Consider the following 12,505-nt stretch of genomic DNA (forward strand, 5'->3'; position numbering starts at 1 on the left):
TAGGGCACAAGTTATAGTTACTTAAAAAAAAAATAACACTAACTGTAACAGCTGAATTTCTATGATTTAAATTATGAGCCTAACTATAACGTCCCTGTAACCTTTGTTTTTTAGGTATATATATGTATTATATTATATCTATGAGGACAAGAACATTTATTAGGATTTAGGGGTGGGTGAGGGTATTGGGTGGAAGGGTTTTTTTTAATGGCTGAAGGTCGGTTATGGTGTTAGGGTGGCAAGGCAATTTTAGGGTTTAGAGTGGGTAGGAGTATTTCAGTGGCAAGAGTAATATTGGGGTTTAGGGTGGGTAGGGCTATTCGAATAGCAAGGATATTTTTAGGTTTTAGGGTGGGAAGGGGTTTTGAGTAGCAAGAGTATCTTTAGGGTTTAGGGTGAGTAGTGGTGTTAGGGTGCCCAGAGAATGTCTTAGGGATTATGATAGGTAGGAGTATTTGGGTGGCAAGGGTATTTTTAGGTTTTAGGATGTTAGGGGTATTTGGGTGGCAAAGGTCTTAGGGTGGGTAGGGGTATTTGGATGTCAAAGGTACTTTTAGAGTTTAGGGTGGGTAAGTGTAGTTGGGAGGCCAGTGTATGTTTACAGTAAGGGTATTTGGGTGGCATGTTTATTTTAAGGTTTAGGGTGAGTAAGGGTAGTTGGGTGGCTAGGGTATGTTTTGGGTAAGTGTATTTGGGTTACAAGAGTATTTTAAGGAATAGGATGGGTTAGGGTGTTTGGATGGCAAGGGAATTTTTTAGGTGTTAGGGTGGGTAGGGGTATTTGGGTGGCATGGGTATTTATAGGGGTTTGGATGGGTGAACATATTTGGGTGACAAGGGTATTTTTAATGTTTAGGGTGGGTAGAGATATTTGGGTGGCAATGGTATTTTTAGGATTTGGGTAGGAAGGGGTATTTGGGTGGCAAGGGTATTTTGGGGTTTAGGATGGGTAATGGTATTAGAGTGACCAGGGTATTTTAAGGTTTTAGGATGGGTAAGAGTATTTCAGTGGCAATGGTATTTTATGGTTTGGGGTGGGTGAGAGTATTTGGTTGGCAAAGGTATTTTTAGGTTTTTGGGGTGGGTGAGGGTGGTTGGGTGGTAAGGGTATTTTTAGGTTTTAGTGTGGTGAGGGTATTTGGGTGGTAAGGGCACTTTTACATTTCAGGATGGGTAAGGGTATTTGTGTGGCAAGGGTATTTTTAGGGTTTAGGATTAGCAGGGTTTGGGGGTTGTGGTCAATAAGGTAATAAAGACAGATTGATAGATAGATCGCCTTCGGCTGTACAACCCCCCACTCGCACTGCACCTAACCCCGTGCATAGCCATGTGCAGCAGGGTATGGTGTGTGAGTTTTTTTTTCCATTGGCCTTCATATCCACGGGTAGCCATGGATCCACAGTGGATTTGCATCCCTGGATATCTCTATTTTTTTTAAAGAACTCCGAAGCTACTGAACTGATTTATACCATTGGACAAATATCTAGCTTTCTGCCAAAATTGCTGTAATTTCCTTCGTACTATAGCCGTGTCTAAAACTTGAAAATCCCTATAGACATTTCATTTACTGAGATTGCTAAAACTTTACTTGTCGCAAATACAAGCACAAACTTCTAGTATGCTTGCAGGGTTCACGTATGGTGCGCGTAGAGGTTTTCACAAATTAGAGAAATGGTTTTGGGCCCCTGCTTGGTGAATCACCATGAAAATTTCCAGTGGCTAAGATAACCAGTACACTATTTTTGAAAACTTCTGAAGATTCTTCAAACAGCGCCAAAGTTATCAGTAAAACAAAAAAATATTTGTCAATGGGAAAAGTCGGTCCTAACTATCTAACTACAACTACCTACTGGCTGTTTTGTAGAAAATTAAGAAACTATAACTTGTGCCTTTGGGCAACGAGTTATAGTTTCTTAACATAAGTATAACTATAAGTATGCCATGTTTTATTTAGTGCAGATTACGAGTGGTTTGAGTGCCGGTTTCTCTGTGTACTGCGAAGCACACAGTGGGTGGCTGTCTCCCACTCGGTCAATGGGAAAGATAACAAACATGCCAAACTGGGGAGGTTAACAGCCACATGAGACATCTGATGGGAGCACAATAAAACCACCATGCTGCAACTTTGTAGTGGTATGTGGCTTTTGGATCATTGTTTGGCACCAAAGGAACCCGTGTAGCTGGTATTCTGGTACTTTTTCATCCAAAATGAGTGACACTCTTCAAAAGAAGATGGAAGCATGGGTGCACAAGAAAAGCAAGACTTTGAAGCAACATTTGTTTTAGTGTAAAAAACTATTAAAGAAAGAAAGAGCTTAACCTGTGGTGGGAGGTAACATCCCTAAATAACTACATAGAGGTGGGGAGGGTGCCAAGATGTATGCGCTTTTTAATTACTCCCACATATCAAAATCTGCACCCCAAACTGTTGGCAGCCACTTGTAAGAGCATGTTTGTGTTCTCGTCCAAGTACGCCAAAACTGAATTACACCAAATCAGTGCAGAAATTGCAAAACTCAAAGAGACTATAGATAAACACCCTTCTGAAGAGGAAGTACAGACATTTCTCACACAGATGGAGCAGATACTGACAGCCTAAGGAAGAACCAAATCTTAAGGAGAGGCGCAAATTTCTACACAATAAACAGGACTAATCAAATGATCGCATATTAACTTTTGGGAGAAAATCAGATTGGGCAATCAGACAATACAGGCAAATAGATGCACTTAAAAAACAAGAAATAGTGCCTTAAGAATCTGGCGCAGATTTATGTTCAGACTTAGAGGACCAGCCAGCACCTGTATCCAAAGATACTTTGCTATTTACATCTCTGGAAGAATATTGTTTTTTACAGGCAAATCAAGGACAACGCAAAAAACCACCAGAAGGAATAAAAGGGGGGAGCAGGAATGACCAAAGACTCGAAGAGATGGGAACAAAAACCAAAGGAAGCGTGCCAGGTGGGAAATCAACATGGCAGATGAGAAGGAGATAATGGGTAAGAACTTAACTATTGTAAAGTTGTCCAGACATGAACTGAGTGAGGAGGAGGAATCACTCCTGAAGCTGGGGCTATCCTTTTGCCCCACAATGAGCTTCGTCAAACATGTATATACTTATTTATCCATAAATTGAAATTGATGAAGGAGCATTTGTTGCAAAAGAATTGTTTTGTAGATGATACATCATTGGTCTTTGTGTCTAATATTGATCATATATGATTATATGTGTCTTGGAGATATTGAAGATCTAGTTGCCCGGAGGGATTTAGAGGGGATGCTCAGCGGACTAAGTTTCAGAGCGGGATCTGCTATGCTCACTAGACTTGGAGATTGAAAGACCTAGCATGTCATATTTTAAACATAGGTCAGTTTGTAAACCCACTACACCACACAACAACATTGACTCTTTTCATGAAATTGCCATCTGTGACTTGTTGGACATTTGGTGTAAATCTAAAAATAGAAATGCTTCCAATTTGCCAGAGGGTCAAAGATTAGCTTTGAATACTTTGAGGAATGGTCCAACTTTTGTCATTAAACCTTCAGATTAAGGGGGGTAATGTTGTCCTGTGGGATATCAATAGATACATTTAGGAAGTTCACAGCCAATTGCAAGACACAGACAGCTATGAACAGGCCACGGTGGATAAATACAAGCAGACTATTAACACAAATGATATGTTGTTGCTAGACTGGAGAGACAAAGGTATTTTAGACAGTGAGGAATACCAATTTCTGCATACTACCAGACCTACGGCACCTTGTGTCTACATGTCACCCAAAGTACATAAGGACAGAACCAACCCGCCAGGAGACCTATTATCTCAGCTAACAATAGCTTACTTGAACATACATCAATGTATTCTGATGTTTTCCTGTTGCCCTATGTATTGAATTTACTGAGTTATTGTAGGGACAGCACTGACATTTTGAGCAAGACCACAGAGATTCCTTGGCTGCCCAATTTTAGATTGGTAACCATTAATGTTGTCTCATTGTATACATGCATCTATCTGGAATTGTGTATTGAAGCTTGTAAACACTTTTTCAGAGACAAAACCATTTTCCTGTATGACCATTCTCAAATGTTACTTAAGATGTTACACTAGAGAATATTTTTTTCCTCTTCAGGGATGTATGATACAGGCAATTGATCAGGACACCGATGGGCAGTTGCTTTCCACCACATTACGCAGGAATTTTCATGGGGTGGAGGGAGAAGCAATTTATTTTTATAGAGGAGAATGCATACTGGACCACACATATCCCATTTTGCACTAGATACATTGACTATATTTTTGTCACCCGAGGTGGCCTGCATTGTAAATTGGAAGAGATTGATTTTTTGGATGTTCACATAAGGATAACTGAGGGCAGGATTCAAACTACTTTGTTCCATAAGGACACAGCAGGTAATAGTGCCCTTCATGCCCAGAGAAACCGTCCCAGTAAGCTTAAATGGAGTATAAGCCTTTTAGGGAATTACTGAGAGCTAAACGAAATTGCAACACCTTACCCCTAAATGAGGGAGAACAGAAAAGAATGATCACTAAATTTAGACACGGGGCTACCCTTTGAAAGTCTTACACACTGCAAGTGAGAAAGCCAGCAACCTCCTTAGAGAGAGTCCTTTGATCAAGAAGCATAAGGCTGATAAAAGTTTGAAACAGGTCAGGTTGATCACTACTTTCAACAGTGAATTGGTAGCAGTGAGTGATCAAACATTGGCATTTGATCAGGTCGGATCCTATCGAAGGTGACATGGCACCACACCCTTTGATAACCTCTGGGAAATCAAAATCAGTCAGAGGCATGCTTGTACATAGTTACATCAGCGGGTAGAACAAGAATAGCGGGCTACATGCAGAACAAGGCTTTCTTAAAAATGGCAAATGCAAAGCCTGCAGGGGCAGCACAAACTGTAAGACATACAAGTTACCCACTGGTAAAACTAGGAAAATCAACAAGTGCATCACGTGCACCAGTGATTTTTGCATGTCTGTGTTGGTCTGCCCCTATGGCAAACAGTAAGTGGGCAGCATGATTTTCCCAGTCACAAAGAGAATCTTGGAACATATTAGTGCAATCAGGAACACTGACCATAATTATCCCGTAGCCAGACATTGGAAACAAGAACACAATCTTGATACTGATTCTTTATCTTTCTTTGGGATTGACAGGGTCATCCAAACACAAAGAGGTGGAGACAGCAAGAAGAAACTGCGAGTATTAGAGTTCAGATACATCAGCCTATTTAACAGCAAATCCCTGGCAGGTCTGAATTTGGATGAGGAACTCCATGTACATATCACCTGATGACTTTGTTATGTCAACCTGTCCTGGCCATCACACAATTTGGAGGATGTCATATCACCTTCTGCCACCAGTCCTCTTCTGAGCTCATTCGCACCTTGTTTTTCTACTTTTTTTTTCCTTTTTCTTTTGAAATTGACTGAGGTTGCTAAAACTTTCATTGTCCTGAATGCAAGCACAAATTTCTATTAGGGTTCGCGTATAGGTTTTCACACATTGGGTAATTACACTATACAGTGAGTTGGACTAAATAATGGCCTCTTGGCCTCTAGGTTAGTACAGATATGTTATGTTTCACTGGCTATTTTTTAAGGGGTAACGGTTTATAATAGCAATCAACAAGAGATCGGTAAGTGGCCACTTGGCCCATAGAATCTCACAAGGAAAATGCCTATATTTTGCACCATAAGTTTAATATTCTGTTTATTTTTAGCTTTTACGAAAATGTGCTACCATTTTTTTTCAGACAAGACATGTAATTTATATAAATATACTTTGATTCAAATTAGTGTGAACTGAACCTCTTCACCAACTCACACAAAGTATTTCTTTCATGTCTGTTAAAGCACTTTGTTTTATTGGGGGTCTATCTAGATATAGATATAGATATATGTATATAGATATAGATAGCTTTTTACTTACCTGCAAAATACTTACATTTTCAATGTAAAGGCATGCTTGGTAAAGGTATGTGTGGGAAAGGCACATGAGTTGTAATGGACGCATGGTAAAGCCATGCGTGCTAATGTCAAAAACAGTACTTTTATCTGGGTACTCTATGTCAAGATAAACATCCATCTGCTATATAAGGAGTCCTACACATTGAACACCCATTTAATATCTATTTGAATCACTTGAATTCTTCACGAAATACCATGCTTGTAGCAATTCACATTTTGTAGCCTCCTTACTAATTACTGAAACCATTTTGAGGAAGGCAGATCTCTGTAAGCTACAAATCTAAAGACACTGTTGAACATAACATAAATCTACATAACACAAATTTACAAGTTTTCAAAAGCTAAAAACAGTGAATACTTAAGTGTAGAAACCACATTTAGGGCCTCATTTCGAGTTTGGTGGATTGAAACCCCGTCCGCCAAACTCCAGACAGGGTGGCCACCACCTATGAGTTGACCTCCCTCGCTGCTGGAGTCATTATGAGTTTCCTGGTAGGTCAGGGGGTGGAAACCTGAGTTTCTGTCTGCCTGCCTAGTGGTAAACAGGCCACAACATTGTCTCCAGCTCATAATCAAGCTGGCGGCAATGCTGTGGCCAGCCAAGTGCATAGGCAGTGCAGGGCCCCCGTGCCCCTCTTCACCTGTTCTCTGCCAGCCTTTTCATGGCGATGTTACCGCCATGAAAAGGCTGGCAGAGAACAAGGGTGTAATCCGCACAGCAGCACTGCTTTCAGCCCTGCCCTAGCGGATTACGATCTCTGCCACCGCCAGGCCCCCGGAATCCATGATCCTGGCGGAGCTGGCGGTTTCCTGACGGTCTACCCGCCAGGGTTATAATGTGGTGGTTGGACCGCCACACTCGTAATGAGCCCCTTAGTGTCCTTAACAAAAGATGAGCTTTGCATAATAAACTAGGACAAAAAGCCAAGCTTTGGGGGCTTGGGTTTAGGTGCCTGACCTATTTTCATGTAAAACAATAACTTATTCCTTACGGCTCAAAATAGCCACCGCTTGAAGGCAAAATGAGTGACCATGAGGGGACAAATTAACTTTTTCTAAACAAAGATGCAAATGATCTACATCCCATCAAGGGAAGTCCTCAAGTACTTCTTAGCAACAAGTTCCTCCTCTATGCACAGGGTCATTCTGCTTAGCCAGTAAGAGTGAGGATTATGGGCTTGTTTCAAAGTTGAGTAAGAAAAGGAAATCCTCTGATGTGTAAAGAAAGTGGTAAACACTGTGCAATTACCTCTGACATAGGCAGCATGGTGGGCCAAAGTTGCCAAGGGATTCTCCAGTGACTGACAATTTATCATTAGATGAGTTGAAACGTTTTACACCAATCTGAAGATTTTCCTTTAATACCCAACTCTAAATCAGGTTCTTTGTCTAGAAGGTACAAAGGGAGAGAGCAAAATAAGACCCATCAGAATTTGTCGGTTCAGCAGTACCAAAAAGCAACATAAATCTGACTTCCTCAACTCCAAAAGTTATCACCAACACTAAGCCTGTCACAAGAGCCAAGGGAATGTACAAAAATGCTTCCTGAGTATAGTAGATGATGTAGGTATGGTATCAAAGAAAATAACAATTGCACTGATGTAATATGGGTGAGGACAAAGAACATGATGGCAAAAGGGAGCAAACCTGTGCCCAGCCTGTTTCTATTTCTGAATTAAGTTGTTAATTCCTGTACATGTGTTTTACAAATAATTAGCTCATGTAGCAACTTAACATCTTATTCTTAGCAGGGTCATGGTTAATTGTATCAAATTAATTTTGCCTATATGATTATGCATGGTGCACATTCCAAAATACAATAATAGTTCATGTTTGGGAAAAATATGTAGGTTAATCCCACAGGTCTGGCAAACACAGTCTGTGGATCGTGGTCTGTGTGAAGCTGCGGTCTGCATTCGGAGGATATGTAAGAGAACATGTTGGTGAACAAGGTCCCTTATGCCATGATTCACATTTGAGGAACCAGTCTGATCCACACAAACCTGACCTGCACTTCGAGTAGTAATTGGGCAACGTGTATGTGTGCATGTTTTAAGCGCACCACCTCTTAATCATGGCTGGTACCTGCACCCTGCCTTTACTGTGGATAAACCGCATGGTGCAAATAACCTTTACCAAAGAGAGCATACATATGATTATTGTTGGGAAGAATCAGTTGTTGATTATTTAATTGTCAAATATCACTAGATTAATCTATGCAAAGCAAGTAGAATTGTCCGTCAAATTAATAGTGGGCAAATGTCACATACAAACCCACGAGAACATTAGAAAGAATACATTGTTTTATTGTGTCCAAGCCGCAAACGTTAAAAACACAATAAAAAGTGTATAATTGTCCGGAATGCCTTGGTTAGCAATGCATGCAGCATTTTATGGACACAATATACACCTTGTACTGAAAGGCTGCCACCCTTTCCATGACAGTCTTTCATGGAGGGAACCCTGATGTGCTATTCTCTATGGCTCCAAACCACGAAGGAGCCGAAGACAGAGACAGTGGAGTTTCCAGCGGAGAAATGAATTCCTCTACAGAGCACCAGATACGATGGTGGGATCCCTACATTTGATGATGCAGAATCCATGCTTTATTGCAGAGTTTGTGTTATGACCCTTCAACTAGGCTCTTATTCACAAGGACCCTGAATGGGATGAAAACACAGAAACTCTCATCAGAAGTCCAGAAGAAAGAGGTTCCACCAGTGTCAGATACATGTCAGATTTAGGATATGAGCATAACATAAATGTACAAAATGTGAATCTACGTCGGACTTAGTTATGAAGTTTGTTTACATTTTTTTCTGTTTACATTATTTCTAGATCCATGTGGTTAGACGGAAAACAAGCATAAAGGAATGAATGTTTGTGCTTCACTAGGTGTTTAAGTTCGTGTTCAGTATCTAACTTTGGAGAATGAGTATTTCACGTAAAACAAAAATTTCTGAAGAAATTTACTGAAAAACCTTTCTTGTTAGAAAAATATTCAGTTATCTGGCATTGTATCTTGCAGGCCATATCTCCTTTTTATTTTTTGGGACTCTTTTTCATTTTAGAAAAAACAAAAGGCAACACACAATAGAGTGTACTACTTTGACCACTTTACATCAATGCTCTTCGTTCAGTGTATGCCACCTCTGGATAATAGATTGAACAGAAAAAACATGAACATGGGTCTTGGTGATCTCGTAAATACAGGTAGTCAATTACCCTTGGCATAATCATAAGGTTACTACTAACCACTGAGTAAAAGCTCCATATATACCTTCTATCAAATTTGCAGTACATGGTGATTTATCACTTGGGGACTGTCAACACCTCCCGTGCTGATAACCCCTTCCTCCATCATGCAGTTCTAACATTCTGCATCTTGGTGCACATTCCTGTGTAACTCATTTCACAAGGTCTAATTCCTAAAGCTTCTAGGGTGTGCCAAGAGATTGCTTCCCACCCACAGGGCCGGATTAAGACCTTTAGAGGCACTAAGCACTTACAAGATTTTGGTGCCCCCCTTTATATCTAATTCAAAATATAAACAATAATAAACTATAAAATAACATTATATTTTTTTAAATAAAACAAAACTTGAAATAAGATGAAAAACAATGTATATTTTTGTATTCTTCCACTTTATATTTGAAAAGTTCTCCCCTATTTTTTCTAATTGAAAGTCTTTAATCAGAACCTCATAACTAATCTGACATAACACATCTGCTTCTATATTTAATAGAGATACGGCATCCAACCTGCCTTGTTGCATAGTTGTTCTGTTGGGATTTTTAATATACTTTAACTGAGAAAATTAGCACCCAGCTGAGCAAATTGTGGCCATTAATTTAAAAAATATATGAAAGTAAATGTCTACATTTGGAAAGGCACACTCAATACTGTCTCCTACAATTATTTTATAAAGTTCAGCATAACTGAATCTTTTTACATTTTTTATTACACTGAACTTTTGACGCACATATGAGTGAAACTGCTGAAGCTCAGCTGAGCAATTCAAGTCCTCTGGGTACGCATCGATCAGCTTTTGACAACACTGAGAATTTCAGCAGATGATGAAGTGACATTATGTGGCACATCACTTAGAAAATAAAATCTCTCTGCTATTTCTTTGTATATCTCTCCTCTTCTTCAGTTTCAAGATTGTCAACAATTGTGTAAAAGGTGGTGGTACAAAATTTAGCTCTGGCATTCAGATACACTTCTGGTGCAGCATCTCAGTCATTGGGTAACTTCTTCCTGATACATTTACGAGTTTGAGCTGCCTTGTAGTCAACATCCGGTAGCATTTCCTTTGTAGTTGCTTCCTATCTTTCAGATTCATCTTGTGAAGTGCATAGTTGGTCAGCTAATGATCCATACAAATCTGCACGTGTGTTAAAATTCACACCGAGTGGCAGTTACCAGATTCTAATTTTGTTGTATCCCCAAAATTATTGTGTATCATTAACCTTTATAATTACTATTTTATTATGATTTTTTATTATTGTGTGTGTGTGTATATATATATATATATACGTATATATATATATGGTTCAGCTGCACCATTTGCAGTTTTGCACCATATGGTCCATGGTATATCCAGCAATGGAAAATGTCTGTGGCGCCCCCTTCCTTTGATGCCCTAAGCATGTTCTTATTTTGCTTAATAGTTAAACCAGCCTTGCCCACAACTATTAATAGGCATAGTTCCAGTTCCACTAAATTAGTCAACTAGTCTGCACTTTTTCAGACATTACCACACCCAGTAAGCACATCCGGATCACTTCACCTGAGCACAGGTCCACCACATGTGCGATTTTACACTCAGCTCATTGAGGATTATTGCAAGATTGAATCCTATGCAGAATTTCAGGAGTTAATCATGCCTCACCACTAGAGTAGTCATTGTGTTATGGAACACAGAGTAATGAAGAAAATGGGACCCCTGATATCTGCATTAGAGTAAGTAAAGAAATGGGCCACCTTGGCCCAATAGTTGAGTCACATTCCTAAATATCTCACCCCAGTCATAGCTAATAGATTTTGTCAGCTATTTACAGGATGAATACATGTCTGCAGTGGAAGTGATTGGAGGGCTGCTGGGTCAGTTTATAGCATGGGGTACAATACTTGCTTGGACAAATCCAACTGGAACCACAAAAACTGATCCCTTGGCCTTCATTGCTTGATACATGGCTGAGATCATTCTAGTAAGGTCTCCAATGCATAACTACACATCATCTGCATAAAGAGAAATCACATGGGATGTATTCCAGACCTGAACTCCAACTATGGGATGTCTATGTCTTATCAATTATGCTCAGGGCTTAATAACAAGATCAGAAATAAACAGCAACAAGGGACATTGTTGAAATGTCAAGCTGATACATTGGTGTAGAGTAATCCCACCCACTACAGAAAGGTATTACCTAGCTTATCCCGCCGTAGCACATCAAATGTAAATTTCCACTCAACTGTATCAACAGCTTCTTTGGGCATCCAGGCTGGTCACAGCAAATGGCATTTTCATTCTTTGTATGTGCTGCATCAGAGCAGCAATGTTCATCCTATGTTTGAGGTAGCATTACAGCCCCCAGCAAAGCCAGACTAGTCTATGTGCACTAGGCCACCTATCAGCTTGGATAGATGTTTCACCAACATTTTTCTCAATATTTTGTTACCACTGAAAGAGACCTGTATGTAAATTAGCACTTGTATAGCGCACTACTCACCCGTTAGGGTCTCAAGGCGCTGTACTCATACCGCTATGGAACCCCTCCTGGCTTTTCCCTGTGAGGCACCCACTCCTGAGCACCCCCAGGGTGAAGCCAGGCATCCAAGCGCTGTTGGGGCCGTTGTGGAGATTAAGCAAGCTATTGCCCAGAGTTGCAGAGTGGGACCCATGAATTAGATTAGGCACTGAGGCGAGAATTATCTGGTCAAGGGGAATTGAGCCCAAGATCTGCCGAAGCGGGACTTGAACCCTGGTCTTGAGCCAGATCTCTGCTTCAGGGTCTGCCGCTCTAACCATTGAGCCACACTTCTCCACTATATATGTATGAATCACTATCGATAGGATCTTTCCCTTCCTTCGCAAAACTTGCATTACAGCCACTCTCAATGTACTGGACAAATGTCCGGTCGTAAAGGCCTCAGTATACATTTCAATTAAAGGATGGGCCAAAAAAGTCACACAGTTTCTATAGATTTACATTCTGGGCGGCCATTGCCTCCTGGTGTCTTACAAATGTCCAATTTACCTATTGCTAATTTTATATCCTCAATTTCTATTGGGTAGTGGTTCCCTCAGCTCCTGGCTAAAACAGAGAGCATTGCTTCATCCAGAAGTTTTGAAGACAGCTTCAGATCCAGCCTCGCATGCTGATGGTATAGTTTAGTATAATATTCTTATAAACATGCAAAAAAGGCAAGTTAAATGAACTTACATATAATCACCTATGAATGCCTGCTGAGCTGCCTATGCAATCACTATGATAATATAGCTG

This window comes from Pleurodeles waltl, chromosome 1_1, assembly GCF_031143425.1.
Source record: "Pleurodeles waltl isolate 20211129_DDA chromosome 1_1, aPleWal1.hap1.20221129, whole genome shotgun sequence".
In the NCBI taxonomy this organism is placed as follows: Eukaryota; Metazoa; Chordata; class Amphibia; order Caudata; family Salamandridae; genus Pleurodeles; species Pleurodeles waltl.